General features: G+C 44.9%; 1 protein-coding gene across 4 annotated transcripts in view; it reads left to right on the forward strand.

Annotated features, from left to right (window-relative positions):
- tpk1 (thiamin pyrophosphokinase 1) overlaps positions 1-19621 on the forward strand; it is a 91764-nt gene that overhangs the window by 71157 nt on the left and 986 nt on the right. The window lies entirely within an intron of this gene.

Raw genomic sequence — 19621 nt, forward strand, 5'->3', positions numbered from 1 at the left:
GCACTAGAGTGCGAGCGAGAGCCACAAATTGAGCAGGAGAGGACTTGATGGCCAGTGAAATGCCTACTGATTAGAGTGAGGTCAACCACGGACCAGTCCAGCCTCTGGTTGAAACGCTATAATACATTGCAGCTTTTGCGGAGAAAGACTTGTGATATTCGAAGAACAGAGTTCCTCCGTACGACAAAGCAAGGTCGGAGATGATGGCCATGTAAGTGTCAAGTTCAACCCTGCGTGATGGATACGTCTCGCATATCACGTCCCTAAGCGTGACAGAGCGTGACAGACACGTCACCACAGTTAACAACGCGCCTATCGCAAATCTCTGAGCACAACATGATCTTAACTAAGTTAATGTCATTACCTGCCAGAATTTGGCTTCTCAGCTGGTGTGATATGGCGGCAGCTAGTGGAAAAAATAGAGAGCCGATGGTCACAGGGACTGCAGTTCCCAGGGTCCTCCTCGGGACGATCACCTCGACCTGTTTTGCCGTTTTGCTGGAGCGGAGGCCGGGTCGATGTTCCTTCTCTGCTGCGTTTGCTTCCTGCCAGGCGGCGGCAGCTGAGGTGGAGGAGGCGGAAGGTCTGCAGAGGAGACGTCCATATTCTCGCGGAGCAGGCCAAACAGCTCTTCATGGGAGGCTCCGATTGGGACTGTTTTTTGGAAATTTTTGGAAGAGGCCTGTCGCTGATGTTGGGAGTGCTTGTTAATCTACTCGCCAATCGAGAGCTCCGACGTACATCTATTGTGGCATCCTCTGCTTGAGGCTGGTTTTGAGAAATCTGTGTCTCATCGCGCTGTTGAGCTAAAACAGATCGTCGTCAAATGGACTGGCCATAGTCTTCAGAAGGGTGAGTATAAATCGCAAGTAACTCATGAATCCGACAATATCTGAAATTGATGCAAAGCAGCAGCAGAGAAAGCCCAAAGCAGCAGCAGAGAATGCCCAAAGCAGCAGCAGAGTCAGGCAGCAGAGAGAGAGGTCATGTTTCCAGAAGCTCCGCTAGGCAGTGGAAAAAACTACTTAATTCTTCATTCAGGTCTACTTTATTTTATTTTATTTCATGATCATAATACCTAATATATAGTTTGTTTCTGTCGACCTCCATCGCTCGATTCAACAATACATTTTGGCACTTTTTATGACTACTGGATCAGACCGCAACAAAAGCCTTGGACTTTCCTATCGCCAACATGCCTCTGTACTCGGATGTCTCAGGCATGGAGACCAGGAAATGCACGGACTGCACCAAACTGTAACAGACAGTGGCTTTATTTGAAACTAGGCTAACAGCATTAGAAAAATGCAAAGGACTCCTCCGGGATACAGTGCAGATGGGTGAGTTTGCTGAGCTAGCTCAGACAAATACACAACAAGATGATCAAAGCTACACTGTATCCTTCCCAAAGCTGGACAAGAGAGAGACAGTTCCAGCTGCCTCTCACTGGCACAGAGGCGCTAAGCCCAAACAACATACCAAAGTGAATCAACAAATTTACTCGACGCCAAATGCTAAGCTTCCCAAAGCTAAAGTAGCATGTATCGGCCAGATTAGCCAATCGCTGAAGTTAACCCTGCCGCTGAAAGAGTCCACGGAGGCGCCTACCAACCATGCACCCTTAAGCCCCGAGATGCGTCCAGACAGATGGTGCGGACAGAGACGGAACAAGAACCAGTCGCCACGGAGGCGAACTGTGCATGCGGCCACGCCCCTCCTCTGCACTCCCCCATCGACGATGACCTCCAGCACTCCCCCATCGACGATGACCGCAACAACAACTCCAGCTCCACTGTCTCCTCCCTTTATGATTTTCCAGATTAATTTAAGAAATTGAAAAATGTTGGCATCAAACTTGCATCTGTGTCAATGATACCATCGCCACGTCATTGCCACAGGCTGATAACACCCAAGCAGAGGGTGCCCCTGCCCGCCCCCTGTACTGATAGTAGTCCTGATTATTACTGAGACAAAAAAGGGTTCAGCCGTAGACACAGTATGAAGGAAGTTTTGCATAATCTGCTGAACCCAAGGTTGCCTATGTCAAAACATAAGGAGTAAACAAAGGGAAACTTAGACGCACTGGTAACCTCAAAAATCTCATACCTATTCCCTCCAAACCAAAATCAACCTTAAAGCCTATCAATAACACCATCAGGATGGGTCTACTTAATGTTAGATCTCTTAATAACAAATCTTTTTTAGTTAATGATTTTATTACCACTTCTCAACTGGATTTTATGTTTTTAACTGAAACATGACTTGAACAAAATAATGTTCAATAAATCTCAACATGTGAAAGAGGCTACTCATTGTAAGGGGCACACTCTAGACCTGGTTATCACAAAGGGTCTCAATGTTTCAGATCTCTCGGTGACTGATCCTTCACTGTCGGACCACTTCTGTGTTTTCTTTAATATATCTTTTATTCCCGATATACAGACAAAATCAAATACTGTCAAAAAACGGTATCGCAATGAACATTCTAATGTACTTTTTAAAAAGGCCATCTCCTTGCTACCACCTCTCAACCCATGTTCTGCTGATGATCTTTTAGAAAACTTTAATTTGAAAATTCTGAAAGTCATAGATGTTATTGCACCTTATAAGGTTAAAACAATTTCTGGAAAGCAAAAGGCACCCTGGAGAAAAGCTGCTTTTGTAACAGCCCGGAAAAAAGAATGCAGGAAGGTTGAACACATATGGCGTAAAACAAAACTTCATATTCACCATGACATCTATAAAGAGAGCCTCCGTGCCTACAATTTAGACTTAAAAAGTGCTAGAGAAACATTTTTCTAAAATATCATTAAAACCAATATTACTAATGCCAAAACCCTATTTGCAACTGTTGACAGACTGACCAAGCCCCCAACACAAATTCCACCTGACCTTCATTCCACGCAGAAATGCAATGACTTTGCAACTTTTTATACTGATAAAATTGACGGCATCAGACGCGCTATCAATGTCTCCACCTTAAACAAAAATGTTTGACTACCACCCTGTTCAGGCAAAAGTAATGTGGCAATGACATGCTTTAATGTCATAGACTCTAAAACTCTTGTGGAAACTGTGACACAACTAAAGCCATCCACCTGTTGCCTTGATACTTTACCTACCAACCTCTTTAAGAATGTTTTTGACTGCCTAGCAATAGACATATTGCAAATAGTTAACAACTCTCTCCAATCAGGCAATTTCCCAAAAGCCTTAAAAACTGCAGTTATTAAACCTCTTTTTAAAAAGCGGAGCCTAGATGCCTCTATTATTTACAACTACAGACCAATATCAAATCTACCCTTCATAAGTAAAATCATTGAGAAAGTTGTCCTCCAGCAACTTAGTGACTTCCTGGCATGAACTGGTTGCTATGACACCTTCCAATCTGGATTTCGACCCCTTCACAGCACCATTAAAGTTGTAAACAACATCCGTCTTAACACAGACCCTCGCAAAATCTCAATACTAATGCTACTAGACCTCAGTGCTGCATTCGACAATGTAGACCATACAATACTTTTGGACAGATTAGAAAACTGGGTGGGGCTTTCAGGCACAGTCTTAAATTGGTTAAGGTCCTACCTACAAAATAGGAACTACTTTGTTTCCATTGGCGACTTTGTTTCAGAATCAACAAACGTGACAAGGTTCGATCTTAGGACCCTCTCTATTCAACATCTACATGCTCCCACTAGGGCAAATCATGCAAAATAACAATATTGACCATCATTGCTATGCTGATGACACGCAAATCTATGTATCGCTATCACCAAATGACTATCAGCCCATAGATCTGTTGTGCCAGTGCATTGAGCAACTAAATGAGGACAAAACCGAGATAATTGTATTTGGTGCTAAAACCGAAAGGCTTAAAGTAACCCAACACCTTCACTCTCTGTCCCTGAAAACCTCTATCAAAGCCAGAAATCTAGGTGTTATCATGGATTCAGATTTACATTTCGACTGTCACATCAAATCAGTTACAAAATCTGCATATTATCACCTTAAAAACGTAGCAAGACTTAGAGGGCTCATGTCTACTGAAGATTTACAAAAACTTGTACATTCCTTTATCACTAGCAAGCTTGATTACTGCAATGGTCTCCTTACAGGTCTCCCAAACAAAACTCTAAGGCAACTACAGCTTGTTCAGAATGCTGCTGCTGGAGTTCTAACAAAGACCAAAAAATGTGAACATATTACACCAATTCTTAAATTGTTACATTGGCTCCCTGTATGTCAGAGAATTGATTTTAAAATCATGTTACTAACCTATAAATCCCTACATGGTTTAGGGCCAAAATATTTAACTGATATGCTTCCACTACGTAAGCCTTCTAGGCCACTAAGATCTTCTGAGACCAATCTGTTAATTATCCCCAGAGTCAACACGAAACATGGGGAAGCAGGATTTAGTTACTATGCAACAAATAGCTGGAATAAACTCCCTGAGGATTTAAGACTTTCCCCAACTCTGACAGCTTTTAAAACAAGACTGAAGACTTTATGCTTTACTTATGTTTGCTTTAGCTTTCTGCTAAATCTTAAATCTACAATGCTTTTTTAACTTTGCCTTTATTTTCTATTTTATTTTATTACTAACTTTGCCTATTTTTACCAAAGAGATACATGATCTGATACCAGAGAGACCCCAGAGAGTACGGGGGTAAGGACCAAGTTCCTTTAGGTCAGGTTGGAGTCCCGACGTGGGTAAGGACCAAGTTCCTTTAGGTCGGGTCAGAGTCCCGACGTGGGTAAGGACCAAGTTCCTTTAGGTCGTGGAGAGACGACGTGTGTCTGGGTCAGACTCCCAGGATAAGGACCAAGTTCCTTTTGGTCAGGCCAAGTCCTGAAAATTGCATGACGTGGGCATCAGAGACTGTTGATATTAAATACATTGCACTTTCTAAAATGCTTCTTTTTTTATTTTTTTACTTTGCCTTTATTTTCTATCTATTTTACTTTTTTACTTATCTATTATTTTATTTTATTGTATGACAATGTTTATATGTGAAGCACTTTGAATCTGCCTTGTGTATGAAAAGTGCTATATAAATAAAGTTGCCTTGCCTAAACAGACTAAAGCAGTTTATATAAGGCGCCCTATTAAGAGAGGTCAATTGTGAGCGAGGACGCGATTAGCTGAGTGGAAACAGCGGCTGGGTTTGGCATAGCCAATAACAAACTGACAGCAGGCTTGACTACGCGGCCTGCCAGAACTAACGCAGAATGCTCGATTTGATTCTGATGTCTGAGCAACAATGTCATGATCTTAGGTCATGATCATATATATTTATATGTGTGTGTGTTATCGGTTATCGGTATCGGCCTTTAGGAGCTGAAAGTTATCGGTTATCGGTATCGGTAAAAAAAAAAAAGTTATCATGCATCCCAAATTTCAATCAGACAATTTGACCGGAGAGCTACAATTTAGAAAAAAAAAACCCTGCTTAGCGGAGAAAGTTTCCATCACCACCGATGCTTGGACAGCATTGACTACGGAGTCGTACGTGACCGTGGCCGTTAACTTTTTCACTAACTGGGTTGTGCAGAGTGTGATCCTGTAGACCTGCTCAATGCCAGAGAGGCACAGCGGAATACATGGCTAACATCCTGCAAGCTGCCGTTGAAGATTGGGGCATAGCCGACAGAGTGGCAACCTGCGTGCATGACAACGCGTACAACAAATTAAATGGGTTCATGTCTTAAATTCCATTGCAAAGAGGAGGCGCGCAGCATTAATATCCTAATTTATTGGTGTGCTTCTGAGTGCAACCTTTGCAATATAATGGGCGGGCCGCTGTCTTAAAGGACAGCGCAGACCCTTTGAGCTCCGCAACTGCTGCAGCCGTGGGGCCAAAAAATTAAAATAAAATAAATAAATAGATCGATTTGTCGACTCATGACTCCGACACGTCGACTCACAAAATACTGAGTCGTTAACATCCCTAGTATGCGTTTGTATAGCGCCTTTTTCGCCCTACCACTTCCACTCAAAGTGCTTTCCGGCTGAGGCTATACAGACGTGCACGCACACATGCACGCACACACGCACGCAGACAAAGGGCTCCTGTCCAACACAGGCTAAGCAGCTAAGGAAATATTGATACTATGATGCTAGTATCAATATACTACAACAGTGTATGTAAGGTTCCACCCTGGGGGTGGAGGGCTGCAGAAACATGAACCAGAACTCAAACTGGACCACTACACTATAGAGAGTGGATGATTCTCTATAGAAAGTCACTGTAGAGCGAGTGGCTGACGCCTCAGACAGGAGTCCCGGTCTGCCCTCAGCAAGCATGGACACACAGTGCACTTTTTAAAGGAGATGTTGTCTCTCTTGATGATATCTCAAGGTGACATCCGTAGTGAGGAATGTTGATGAATGGAAATGCATCGCATAACGTCACATGACATTCATTTAATCCAATGGATCACTGCTTTGGGGGGCTTCCCTTCAGGGGTCACTGCAGGCGCTGGTGTTGAGTAGGGTAAGGTTATGAGCACATGAGAAAATAATTGTCATAGCTTTGTTGTTGGTCCATGAGGCCATTTAGTTTATCAGCAGTTTGACATCACAGCCAAGATGGCCTTTCTTTGAAGAATGGCTAAGATAGGGAAAACGAGAGGTAAATATACAAACAAAAATATCTGGTCGGTGGATTATTATTCAATGCATTCCTCAAGGTTGTGATTAAAAGTGTGAACTGAATACTAAAAAATTGTAGTGTGTGTGTGTGTGTGTTGGGATGGCTACCATTCACTTGTAAAATAGGAGAATTATCATTTCATACTATTTGTGTTTCCCATTATTCGTGGACTGCTGTCTCATTCAAGCATTCAAGATATTTATCCATTCATTCATTAATTTACCCATTCTCATTCATGCAATAAGAGTCACACTCCCTCACCAAACTCTTCCAGCAGTCTCACCAAAGCGTGCCTCACTCCACGGAAGGCTAATTTTCCCTGTCTGGCAGTCAGATAACAGGAGCAAGAACATTATCACTCACAACTGTCACCGACATTATGTTGGCAGCTGTTTGAATTTCATGCCGCCATAGTTCGGTTCAGGCATTCCCCGGGAACTCTTGAGTCCTCTTTATATTTCCACCGAACATTTGCGCTTGCTTGTGTCGTTCTCTGCTGTTTTTAATGCATTTATGTTTCTCTTCCCCTCCAAGGTATGGAGATCGCTTCATGCATCTGATCCGACGCACGGCTCCAGCGATGCATGCTTTGTCTTGACATAATAAATTACAGCCTTAATCATTTATCCTGTGTCTCTCAGTGGTGCCGCGTCCCCCGGGCGTCGTGCTCATATATTTGTAATGGTTTCAGTCATTCTACCTGCCTAGCTCCTTCTAATTATGTATTGATTCATTATTATTGTTCATTAATATCATTTTGATTGTGTGTAGTCTCACAAAACAGCCAACCTATCCATTCTTGTCGCGTTGAGTTGAGATCCGAGGCTCCACTTGGGTTGCCAAAGCTTGCCATGATTCCGGCAAACTCTCAGCCGACCATGTGAAGCTATGCTACGCTAGACTAACCGGCTAGCCAAGTCTGGAAAGTAATGCCGACAATTAGCGTCGCACTACGTGCCCTTGGCTTCTTGTGTTTCCCGGCTCCTGCAAACTCACTCTTTGTCTTTGCGTCGTCCTTGGTGCAGCTCGCTGAGAATGACTGACGCAGAACCACCCACTGCAAATATTCTCCGAGACATTAATCTGGCATAAAGGAGGGTGTCATTGAGTCTCCATAACCCTCAAAGCAAAAGTGGGGCGACCCAATCGAAACCAGTGACCCGCAAGAGGAAAGGAACTTAGTGAATAAAGTGTGTGTGTGTGTGTGTGTGTGTGTGTGTGTGTGTGTGTGTGTGTGTGTGTGTGTGTGTGTGTGTGTGTGTGTGTGTGTGTGTGTGTGTGTGAGAGAGAGTCTGTTTGAGTGTGTTTGTGTGTGTGTGTGTGTGTGTGTGTTTATCTGTGTGTGTATGTATGTGTGTGTGTATATGAGGACACAAATGCAACCTTCTTTAAAGGTGAGCATGTTTACAGTGTAGTGAAATCAGATATGCTATTTTTGGATACACCCATTTCCTACATGTATCAGCGTTTTGTTTCAAACCGATGCACACCTGTAGAAAACGATGTCAGCGAGCAGCAGGCGGTACCCCTGACCTTTTCATATGAGACATGTGTCATGTGTTCCTGAGTGCGGGCAACACGAATGCATGCACATGTCCCTGCTCATTATGTGGCTCATGGGACAAACGTGACAAGGTCATAACGATGGGAGCACACACACACACTCTGGCGCATCACCACATGGGACCAATCCCCATGACACACACACACACACGTGGAGGATCAAACAGGGATGTGTGTCGATGACAATACAATTAGTCTAACAAATAGGCGAGCGTTGCGGGGGGGAATGAGCGTGCCCCCACACTCACACTGCAAGAGGGTATTTAAACGACAGGAAGCTCGCTGGCAGGGTGGCGGTTACGCCGGTCGGGGATTTAAACGGCCAGCAGCACGCAGCAAACACATTGGCCAGAGGCTTACCGATTGCACCATTCAGCGGTCCGACTCTAGTCTACTGGACAGAATCCTCATCCTGTCTCATTTTCATCAAAAGTCGGTACATACCAAGCAAATAATTACAACAATCTGAAAATCTATGATGATGACTACTAACACCAGTTGCACGGTGCAATCGTAAACTGCGCCACAGAGGGCGCCGCTTTCAAACGCCATTGACTCCAACTCCAAACTCCAACTCCAAACAAGCAGGTCATCAGTTAACGCCACACCTTCACGCGGGGAGCCCTGTTGTTATGGAGATGAAAACCCAAGCCAGACCAGGCTGCCCCAGACTCAAGCCAGAGCCATGCTAGCACATTTGTATGGGTAAGGGCCGGGGCCCCTAGTCGGTCTTCAAAGAATGGACCTGTTTCATGTTTGCTCATGTGGGAGATTGCTTGCCAGTGCAACAATCTCGAGAGACGCCGATGTGATCTGACATAGCAGCCTGTCGCTCTCGGGATTCTCCCATAGCATGTTCAAAAGGAAGAGAGCCGTCACACACATAAATACGCGCACCTAACATACATAGGTGAGCGTGGTGATCACTAGTGACTGGGATTGCGGCGACACGGTGACGGGAGCTCTTTTAAAGATCGGCGTTCAGTTCAAAACGTTCGACACATCAAAACACATGCCCGCCGACAGAACGTGCTGTCACTTTCAGGAGCGCTATTCCACCGTCCCCTCCCTGGCCCGGTGCCTCTTTCATCCTCCCAATCCGTCCGATGCGCGCCTGTTGCTCCTGTGATAGTTGCTAGTTCAGTGGTGGGGAGGGGGGGGGGGGGGGGGGGGGGGGCGGCGGCGGGCTGGTGTTGTGGACTATCTGTCATGCAAAGCGAGCTTGAAGGAACAGAGCGCAGGGCCCATCCGCTGATGATGAATTGGGTCGTAATGCCAGACGCCATCCGCAAAAGTGCTCTACATAGTTTGACGGCGGGGCTAACGGATATGATTGAAAACACGGCGGTGGCGCCGGGCTGCCACAGTCTATGCGGGTGCCGTCACTCATGTTCCCCCCCAGTGTTTAGCCCCCCCCCCCCCCCCCCCCCCCCCTTATGACATCGCCGGGGGGACACAGCTTTGTTTGTTTTTGTTGCTTGGTCTGTTTAGACAATGAATCGATTTGAGCAGCTCACCTGAACGCACGCACACACACACACACACACACACACACACTGAGGAACTCAAAACTGCATCATGGCCATCGATGGTGTGTGTGTGTGTGTGTCTGTCTGTGTATGTGTGTGCATGTGCGTGAGGAGGCAGACTCAGAGTTCGCTGCCAATCCAGACCAAAGGGTACCATGCTGTCAGGTTGAATGGTGACCGGTGTTCAAATGGGCCTTTGTGTTCCTGCCTGGCCATTCTCTCATTCTCGCGACACACACAGCAACTCGTTTTCACACAAGGTCCTGCTGGAGCCCTCACCTGCTCTGAAAGCTTTCCTTTACAGAATTTTTTTTTATATAATATTAAGAATCATTTTGAACAAAAACTGCTTCATTCCAATGTTATATTATGCAGTGTAGCTGTGTTTGTCCCTTTAGCTAGTAGAGACTGTATCCCCGTTTGACTTTAAGTGTATCAGTCTCACTGGGCACTCATTGTGTCGTGATTCAAGATAATGTCTGCAAATTCAAAGCAGATACGACAGTGTTAGTTTTTTCTTCAAAGTTGATGACTGAAACAATTACACTAATTCCTTAGTTCATTCAAATGACTATTTATTTGACAAATATGTGTTTAACTGCCAGTTGTTAGTTAGTTGACACCTTTGTTTATAGTCTGTAATCCGCAGCAGTTGTTTGATAGCTGGTTCGGGGTTTCCATTGTGGTACATTAAACTGCAAATGAGTGCATAACGGCACCTGTAAAAGTCGCTTAACGAGTTAAGGTGGATGTTTGTGTGCGTGCGTGTGTGCGTGCGTGCGTGCGTGCAGGCGAGTGTATGTGTCTGTTTACGGGCATATGAGTGTGTGTGTGTCCGTGCGTGCGTTTATTCAAGTGTGCATAAATGCACATGTGAGTTTGCAGTTTGTGCATACGCGAGTGCGCGTGTGTGTATCTCTGCATGCAAATGTGTGTGTGTGTGTGTGTGTGTGTGTGTGTGTGTGTGTGTGTGTGTGAGTGAGTGAGTGAGTGAGTGAGTGAGTGAGTGAGTGAGTGAGTGAGTGAGTGAGTGAGTGAGTGAGTGAGTGAGTGAGTGAGTGAGTGAGTGAGTGAGTGAGTGAGTGAGTGAGTGTGTGTGTGTGTGTGTGTATGCATGTGTGTCTGACTGTTTGTATGTGACGAGTGCTGGTCTGTCACTGCCTCTGCTGTGTCTTGACCGTAGGCTGCATGAGCTGCTGGGCTCCACCAGTAATCCTCCACATGTTGATGTGGTTTCAGCCATCTACTAGCGCAGTCACATGGTGACCGGGATTAGGATTAGGAGGCGAGACCATACTTGAAATATCGGCTAATTAATTTACCAAATCATTGATACGGCAAAATCAGAAGTCAGCACTGTTTAATCGGGCACACACTCGCTTGAACATTTCCATCAGCTTGATTTGCTTTTGTATTCCAGACCATTTTCTTAGCTCAGTGCTTTGGGTGTCGAGGGATGCGCACTTAAACAACAATATCCCTTGATATTCCCCCAAACAGCAGCACCACAGTGTGTGTGTGTGTACGTGCGGGCTTGTTGTATGTTGTTATATTTCGCTGCATCACTATTTTTGTGTCTCAAGACAGACCATAACAAAGACAAATGGACAACCTGTCATTAGTGTCCCCTCAGAGCCTGTCTGTCTGTCTGTGTGTGTGTGTGTGTGTGTGTGTGTGTGTGTTTGCTTCTGCCCTACTGTATGCTTCTGCGTGTGTATGTGTAAGCATGCCTTCGATTTTTCCTGTGTGTGTATGTCTGTGATTGTGCGTGCCTGTGTGTGTGTTTGTGTGTGCGTGCATATGTGCATGCGTTTGGCTGTGCGTGTGGCTGGGTGCAAAAGTGACAAAAAAATTGTAGTTGTACAGATCAAGGATAATGGCTGTCTGGCTTGTGCAGAGAGAGACTGTGAGAGAGGGATCCTCATTCAGTGTGATGTGTCAAAGCCCACTCAAGTGCTCCAGAGGGCAACCTCGCCCACCACTGTTAACCTCACACATCACTCCTCCTCCCTCCGTTATTCTGCTCTCTCTCTCTCTCTGCTCACATTTCTTGTATTTCATAATTCTCCTTCTTTTGAACTGTTAATGAGTCTAATGATGAGTCTTGTATTTGAACACTGCTTCCACATCACAGTGCATCATGGGATATTTTGCTGGCGATGTTCCCCCATATTGAGACCTCAAGAGAGGTCACATGTACACAGTAAAACCCTAAAATCAACTCAATACCACATATCCTAGGCTAATATAAACTTTGGTTAGCCACATCTCTCCTGAGAAACACTGTGGAAGTTTCTAACGCTACAATGTCTTCCCATTATGACCAAAAATGTCCTGTTTAATTACCAAACAATGGCCAAATAACCATCATAACCAACAATGGATCTAATGAAAGTTAACAATCCCAATGTCAAACTTCCACATTCAGAACCAATTGAAGTCATCAAATCCAGCCCAACTCAATACAACAGTTCCCTGTCAAAAAGGGCTAACTGTCCATATAAAAACGATTGTAATTAAATGTAGATGAAGATTTCACAGCGGCAATCTCATTACCAAGATCAATTATTTAAGATTCTCTTGTGCCTAATCTAAAAATAGAACCCCCCACACACTCACACACACACACACACAACTTTAGCCTTTAGTACTCGGGCAGAATATGAAACGTTTTATACCACAGATGATTTGTTCATCATTTTTGTTGGAGCAAGTTGGTGAGGAGTACTTGACCTCGTGGTGGGAGCAGATAGATGTGTCTGCTCATGGATCTGGTCAGCGCAGGTCCCAACCACCGTCCTCGCCAGTGGTCTGCATAACGTCTATCTCTCCCATCTTTACCTCCACCCTTCCATCTCCATGCCCCCTTCAGAGGCAATCGGGGCATCTAACCGCCATTCTCCCTTGGCTTTCTCCCTGCTCCTCCTCCTCCTCCTCCTATCCACCATCCTCCCCTCTTCACCCTCTCCTCTGTCACCTCCCATCCTCCTCCTATCCTGTTCCTCCTCCTCCTATCTCCTTCCCACTTCCTCCTTCTCTCATGTGTCTCGTTCTTCTCACACCATCCTCCTCCTCCTCTTCCTCCTCCTCCTCCATCACTCCTCTGTCGCCATCAACCCATCCATCCTCCTCCTCCTCCAACTTCTCTTTTCTCGTTCTCCTCTCCTGTGTCTCAGTCTATAGCAATCCTCATCTTGTCCTCAGCTGCTCCTATCCCCGTCTCCCCCCCTGTCCACCCTCCACCTCCTCTCCTGCTCCTCCTCCCACTCCTCCTGTCTCCGTCTCCCCAGACACCCTCCTCTCCTCCACCCTCCTTCATGCTGCCCTGCACTCGCTGTCCGCCCCCTTGCTAACGCTTTAATATTGCCCGTCTTGTACTTTTCATGTTGCACTCGGGGAGAAAATGTATCTGTTGTCTTTTTTTCCCTTGACCTCCTGACTCTCCCTCGTTCAGTAGCTCTCTCTCCTTCCCTCCCCTCACTCTCCTTCTCGCTTGCGCACCCTCTCTGTCTTGTGCACCCTTTGCCTCCACCTACTCTGTCTCGCTACGCCCGTGCATCACTCGCCGCCCTCTGTGCACTTGACTTCACCTTTGTCATCGCTCCCTCTTATTCAATCTTCATCTTTCTCCTTCGCTCCCTCTCTCCTTATCTCTCTCTCACTTTATCCCTGTCCCTGTCTCTCTCTCTCTCTCTCTCTCTCTTTCTCTCTCTCCCACCCTAATCCCCGCCATGACGCCCCAGACAGAGGAAATGAACACAGTGTATTCTGTGTCAGTGGCGAGGAAAACTGCTTTTTTATCACTTTATTTATCAACCCTTAGATGGCTGACATTGCATGTATTGCGCGCATTTGAGCCGAGGGGGGGAGGGGGAAATGAAACGGAAACCCTGATGTGAACCTCTCATGTTCCACAGAGGGGAACATGAGAGACACACACACATACACACACACACCCGCACACAAAGACATGGCCTCACTCGTTCTGCATGATTCTGCGATTTCCTCACCAGACATGAATCATTTAAGTAACCTCAAGTTCAAATCTGCTCTAAGAACACGTCAAATATGTTACGCCGCCAGTGAACCAAGCCCTGTACTCAACCTCTTCACCTCAAGTGAAACAACTTATCAGAACACTCTTTAATATAGTTTGTCTTTATCGTTACCCCTCTCTCTTTCTCTCCCTCTCTTTCTGTCAAAACCACAAATGACGCTGTGACCCCAGTTTGCAATATAGTTTTTCTCTCTCTCTCTCTATTTCTCTCTCCCTCTCTCTCTCTTAAAACCACACAACCCTGAGACCCCCCCCCCCCAACACCCCCCCCTCCCCATGCAGTGCTCTTTTACAAGGTCAGGTCCACCTGTACCCAGCTTCCCATAGAGGTTAAGCCGCGGCAGAGCGGTGATTGGTGCCTTGATTACGTGGACAACAGCCCCTAGCCACTAGCTCCATAAACATTTAATGGGAACAGCCTATCAACGCACAGCAGATGGGGCCGACGTTGCCTAGGCCCGCAGCGCTCGGCCCGGCTCACTGGCCAATAAATAGCTGTTTCATAAAAAGGTGAATGTCAACCGCGGTGAACGGACACTGTTCCTACATCACACATGAATCAGATGAACCGAAGAGACCCTCTGTGTCTTGTCGTGAACACTGCCAACGCGTTTATGGTGTTTTCCTTTCTTCCTTCCAATGGTCATACGTTCATGCGTTCATATGTTGACTAGTGAATTCACACATTCGTTCCTTAGTTGATTCTTGCGGTCGTTCTTGACTTAATTCCCTTGTTCATTTATTAATACATGTGTTCCTTAATTTGTTTATAAATTCATTCATTTGATCCTTACTTCATTCGTTTGTTATTTGCATTCATTCATTAGTTCCGTCATTCATTTGTTCCCTAGTTCATCCATGCATAGATTAACGTGTTCCTTGGTTACATGCATTCAGTGATCCCTAAGTTCATGCCTTCATTCCTCCCTCGCCAGATGGTGAAAGCACATTTCCGACCATTTGGATAAGACTGTTTGATGAAGACAGCCTTGTCCAAACCACTTATTTGTAATAACTCTGCAACGTTGACAGCTGCGTATTTGCAATGCAAGGCTTCCTCCCTGTGTGCGTTTGTTTGTGTGCATCTGAAAAGACAAATTCAGCTTTAAAGCTTCTGCCTGCTGTACTTTCAATGACGGACGTTCAAAGTTCGGGAAGCGTAGGCGGGAGGAAACTTTTTTTTCCGCGGCCGGCCAAACAGGCGGGGCATTGGCACTGGAGCCAGTGCATAACGCGCAGAGTGCACCTGCCTAAATGTTTGCCTCATCCATCCACTCCACCCCCCCAAATGTAGGCTCATCTTTTATTCACTGAAGCCTTTTTCATAAAGATGAGTCGTTCACATCTGTGTTGTCTGACTGGCCTCAGAGCAAACCTCATTATGGTCTGGTATACTGGGTCCACTGGTTGGCTCTCCTTCCATTTCCCTTGCCCTCTCAGCCCCACCGCTCCACACAAGCACAGATTCTGTGAGGCCCTGCTAATGTTCGGAACGGGATTGTTGTGTTTGTTTGTTTTTTTTCCTTTCTATTTTCATTCAAAGCATGAATTTTCCGTTGAAGACAAGAACCCTTTCATGTGGTTTTATTTTGGCAGTTACCAAGCCCCCCCGTACCACTCCATTTATTTGTTTTTACAAAACCTGACAGATGTCGTGGCCCAACCACTATTTTCATTTTTCGTTTTCTACCTGTCCAATTTAGCATTAGCCTCTAAGCCTGTACAGGCCCCCCCACCTACCTCCACCTACTCCACTCCCCGCCCCCCCCAGCTCCCCCCTTCTCCGGGGTAATTTGTTGGGTAAATACAGCCTACTTACGTCTGACGGGCCCTCTCGACCGTGGCGCTGGAAATGCAATTACAGGCGGCAAACATCTCCTTTGTTATCACTAGAGGGTGTGACGCTCATTCGGTCCCCTCGGCAACAGGGGTGGGGGGGGGAATGGGGGGGGGCACCATCGATCGGTATCAGCTTTGAGGAGGGGATTACTAATGAAGCCGTGTGAAAGCCTGTTGTGCCTGGTAAAGAATATTCATGTGTTTGTGTGTGTGCACATGGTTTGTTTGCATGGGTGTGTGTTTGTGCGTGTGCATGTGTGTTTTTGGTGCGTGTGTATGCGTTCGAGGGAGAACATAAGGGGGAGATGGAATGTGGGAGGCAGATTGCGGACTGGCTCCCCTCGTACTCCATTGTTTTCAGTGCAATACACAATTTGTGTTTCTTTGTATTATTGGTGCTTTGCTGCCACTGGTGGTCCGGATGAGCATTGCGGACTTGGAGAAGTCAGACATTTGTTAAATATCATCTACCTACAGGCTACAGACATGCATTTGTATTGCTGTTATGTCTCTATTACACTATGAATATTAGATGTTTGCTTGTACACGGCTTTGTGTAATGTCTTGTACGCCTATTCTATATCAACCTAATGAGTTTGTTTCCTCTCAAGGTATGCGAGGCAAGTACAACAAAAAGGCTTCATATTATATAGAAATCCTTGGATTACAGGGAATTACATTGTGCAGTTTTACTGTAACACCAAGCAGGTCATTATTTACCTGAGATCAACAAATAGATTGCTTGTCATATTTAATCCCAAATGACGGTGATTATCCAGTCTAGTGAAGGCAATTAGTGCAAAGACAAATATTAATTACGACTCCAGAACTACAATGTCAAATATGCCATTTAGCTATGTTGTGCATCCCATACTTCAGCTGACAGCCTCAAAGAGAAATAGTTTTTTACATGACAAGAGATAAATTATAAATGTGAATTATTATAACGGGCACTTTCAATTCGACTAGTTCACCTTTGCTTCTGTTTTACCGCTTCCCAATGCAAGCGATACAAGTAAAGATGCACGCATGCACACACACACACACACACACACACACACACACACACACACACACACACACACACACACACACACACACACACACACACACACACACACACACACACACACACACACACACACACACACACGGTTACCTTGTGTGTGTGGAACAACGTACCCCCCATACCACATGGCTTTTCAAACACGGGGTGAAAAGACAACAGCACCCTGTGGTGAAGGACTCAAGGGCACTACTTTTGCACAGTTTGCCACTCCTACCTTCCTAAACAGTCCAAAAAAACACTTTTCCTTCTCAGTCACTACCTCTCTCATTCTCTTTCTGTAGTAAAGGACCCGTGAAGCAAAACTCTGTGAAGCCACTCGTTTTTTATTTCTCTGGTTTGGGGTAACCCTTTTTACATCGTGGCGGGTGTGCCAGTCTTTGAAGCCGTCTTTGATGTCCAGCTCAGGCACCCATAGCCGACCGATTTACTCTGTATTTCTCTGCTGCCTTTGTGTAGTCACACTTATACTTTCTTTTGTAATACTGTTTCATGCATATTCATGAATAACTTTTGTATTGTTGCTCCTGTCGTGGGCGATTTGTCGTTTCATAAAAGACAGCCAGACAGCGCAATTATACTAAGGTTGGACTACGGTGGGAAACACATCAAGTATTTGATCCTGGGTGTTTTTCTAGCCCCACGAGGGCGAACCACTTCAAGTTCACACGTAAAAAAATCATTTACTTCTCAGTACTCGGCTCTCGTTGACAGAAGTTATGGAATAAGCTTGGTAGAATATGCTTTTATTTTAATTTTTATAAATGCACTCTTAATGACTTCAATGCCTTTAAGACAATGCATACCTGGGCAGACTGAGAAGTAGTTAGGAAAAATAGATCATAAAAAAAATGTAAAAATGCTAATGAATAATTCACACAACACATCACACGACACTCTAACTCAAACATCAATATTCCTCTCTTACTCTGCCTTGATTAGAAACATTTTATTGTTTTTGCCGTCATTTGAATCAGTTTTGTTATGTTGTGTGTGCCTGGTTGTCTTATGATGCATCGGTCGAAAGTTCATAATTTAAGCAGGGTGTTCCATTTGTCGTCAGCGGTTGACATTTTGGAGGGAAAACAGATAGCTATGTTTAACAAATCAACAATCTGGTCTGTGTGAAAGGCGGTTTTTGTACGTTCATTCAAAAAAACATTGGCCCATTTCCATTAGTTTCATTGTAATCGACCGGCAAAAGAGATCAAACAAATCTATGCCACCGCCTTTCCTCATAGATGCCTCAATTTGGCCTGCAATGACACCGGCCTCTGTAGTTCTCCTGTCGCCTTCATATGGAAATAAATGTGCATTCTTCCGTTTGATCACTAGAGGACAGTGTTTAACCTTTGCCAATGTAAATATGAACCATAGTGTACTATGTATTACCAGAGAATGTCTAATATGAAGAGAACTGGCACTCTCTGGTGACTTCCGGTTTCTGAACTGGTTGGTAACACATCTCTGTCCATGCGAGGGCGCTCGTCGGTGAGTGCAGAATGAATGGGAGTTGACGGGTTTCACCCTCAAATTCACTTTTCTCAGGGTGTAATTTATTGTCAAGTAATTTGAGAGTCACATTCAAAAGGGGGGGCTAAGATAATACACTCAGCTGAATATTGAAGTTTTTAAGTTCACTTATCTGTTCTAAAAATCTGTTCAAAAAGATGATGACATCACTGCCAGAGGTCCTGCTTTACGGCAAGTTCTGAGTCACTTTGGCACCTCTGCATATATAATATATATATATTATATATACATACAATATATAACAATTAACTTTGACGGAAAGTCCTCCTTAAGATAAGGTTTCTGATTCTGCTTCAGCTGCCATCAAGAGGGGTCTCTGGTCGTAATCAGTCGCAAGACCGTCCCTAACAATCAGCATTCATTAGCAGAATGCTAGCTTGTACGGCCAACAACGGCCCAAACTGTAAGAAATCGAAAGGACATAAGTACTCATTCATTCGACTTTTGAACTATAATCTATATTGAACTTGCAGAATCTACAATAAAATGTGCGATATTTCAACGAAAAGCAGGTGAAAGAGACACATTTAGCCGTCTAGCCCCATAGACCCCCATTCAATCTGCACTCATGCGATCACCCCCAGTGGAATTCTAATGGAACTGCAACCAATTTAGATACAATGGGGCTCAATAGAGAGTGCCAAGGCTCTTCGTAGACAGGCTCTGGTATTACGTCTGAAAAATAAATTGGATCACCAATCATAAGCAATTATCAAGAAGCCATTTCAGTTCTCATCTCCTAAAATTTGCTCTGAAGGGCCGAGCAGTCGGACTCTTTTGATTCCGAATTTTCTCAAATCACCTTGAAGATTCTGCTGCACTTTGCTTGCTATTTATCAGTATGAAAGAAGGCCACACAAGAGGCAAGATGAGTCATGCAACCCGGCCATCTGTGTTGGCAGAAGCTGAAGGGGTTCACCATTCAGGGGGATTTGTTGGTGCTCCGGAGGTTTTACTGTGGAGCAGCGGTATACACTCCAACTTGGCACATTTTAGTATTCGGGTTTCCTCCCTGAACTCCAAGCTGACACGGGCTTGTAGTATTTAGTGGATTACCCAGAATACTTAGTGGTCACAAGATCAACTTTTAAAGGGGTTTTCGGTTGGCACCTGAGGTTTGAGGACAAAGTCTTTAGATATATATTTAAGGAAGAATGTTGCTGTGTGGTTTTAGGGGTGAAACATTTTTAAATATGACATATAGCCTAGGGACATCTTCCATGCCATTGAGTTGTTAAATCCCAGTTGACCACTTAGCCATCCCTTGCCGACTACGTTTAGTCCCACCCTAATGTCTTAATTCTTCTGACATTACTAACATAATGGCCCTGGACACCGACATTGGGCTTCAAGCACACAACCCTTGCAATATTTAAAC

The sequence above is a fragment of the Micromesistius poutassou genome (genome assembly GCF_964030765.1).
Source record: "Micromesistius poutassou genome assembly, chromosome: 11".
Lineage (NCBI taxonomy): Eukaryota > Metazoa > Chordata > Actinopteri > Gadiformes > Gadidae > Micromesistius > Micromesistius poutassou.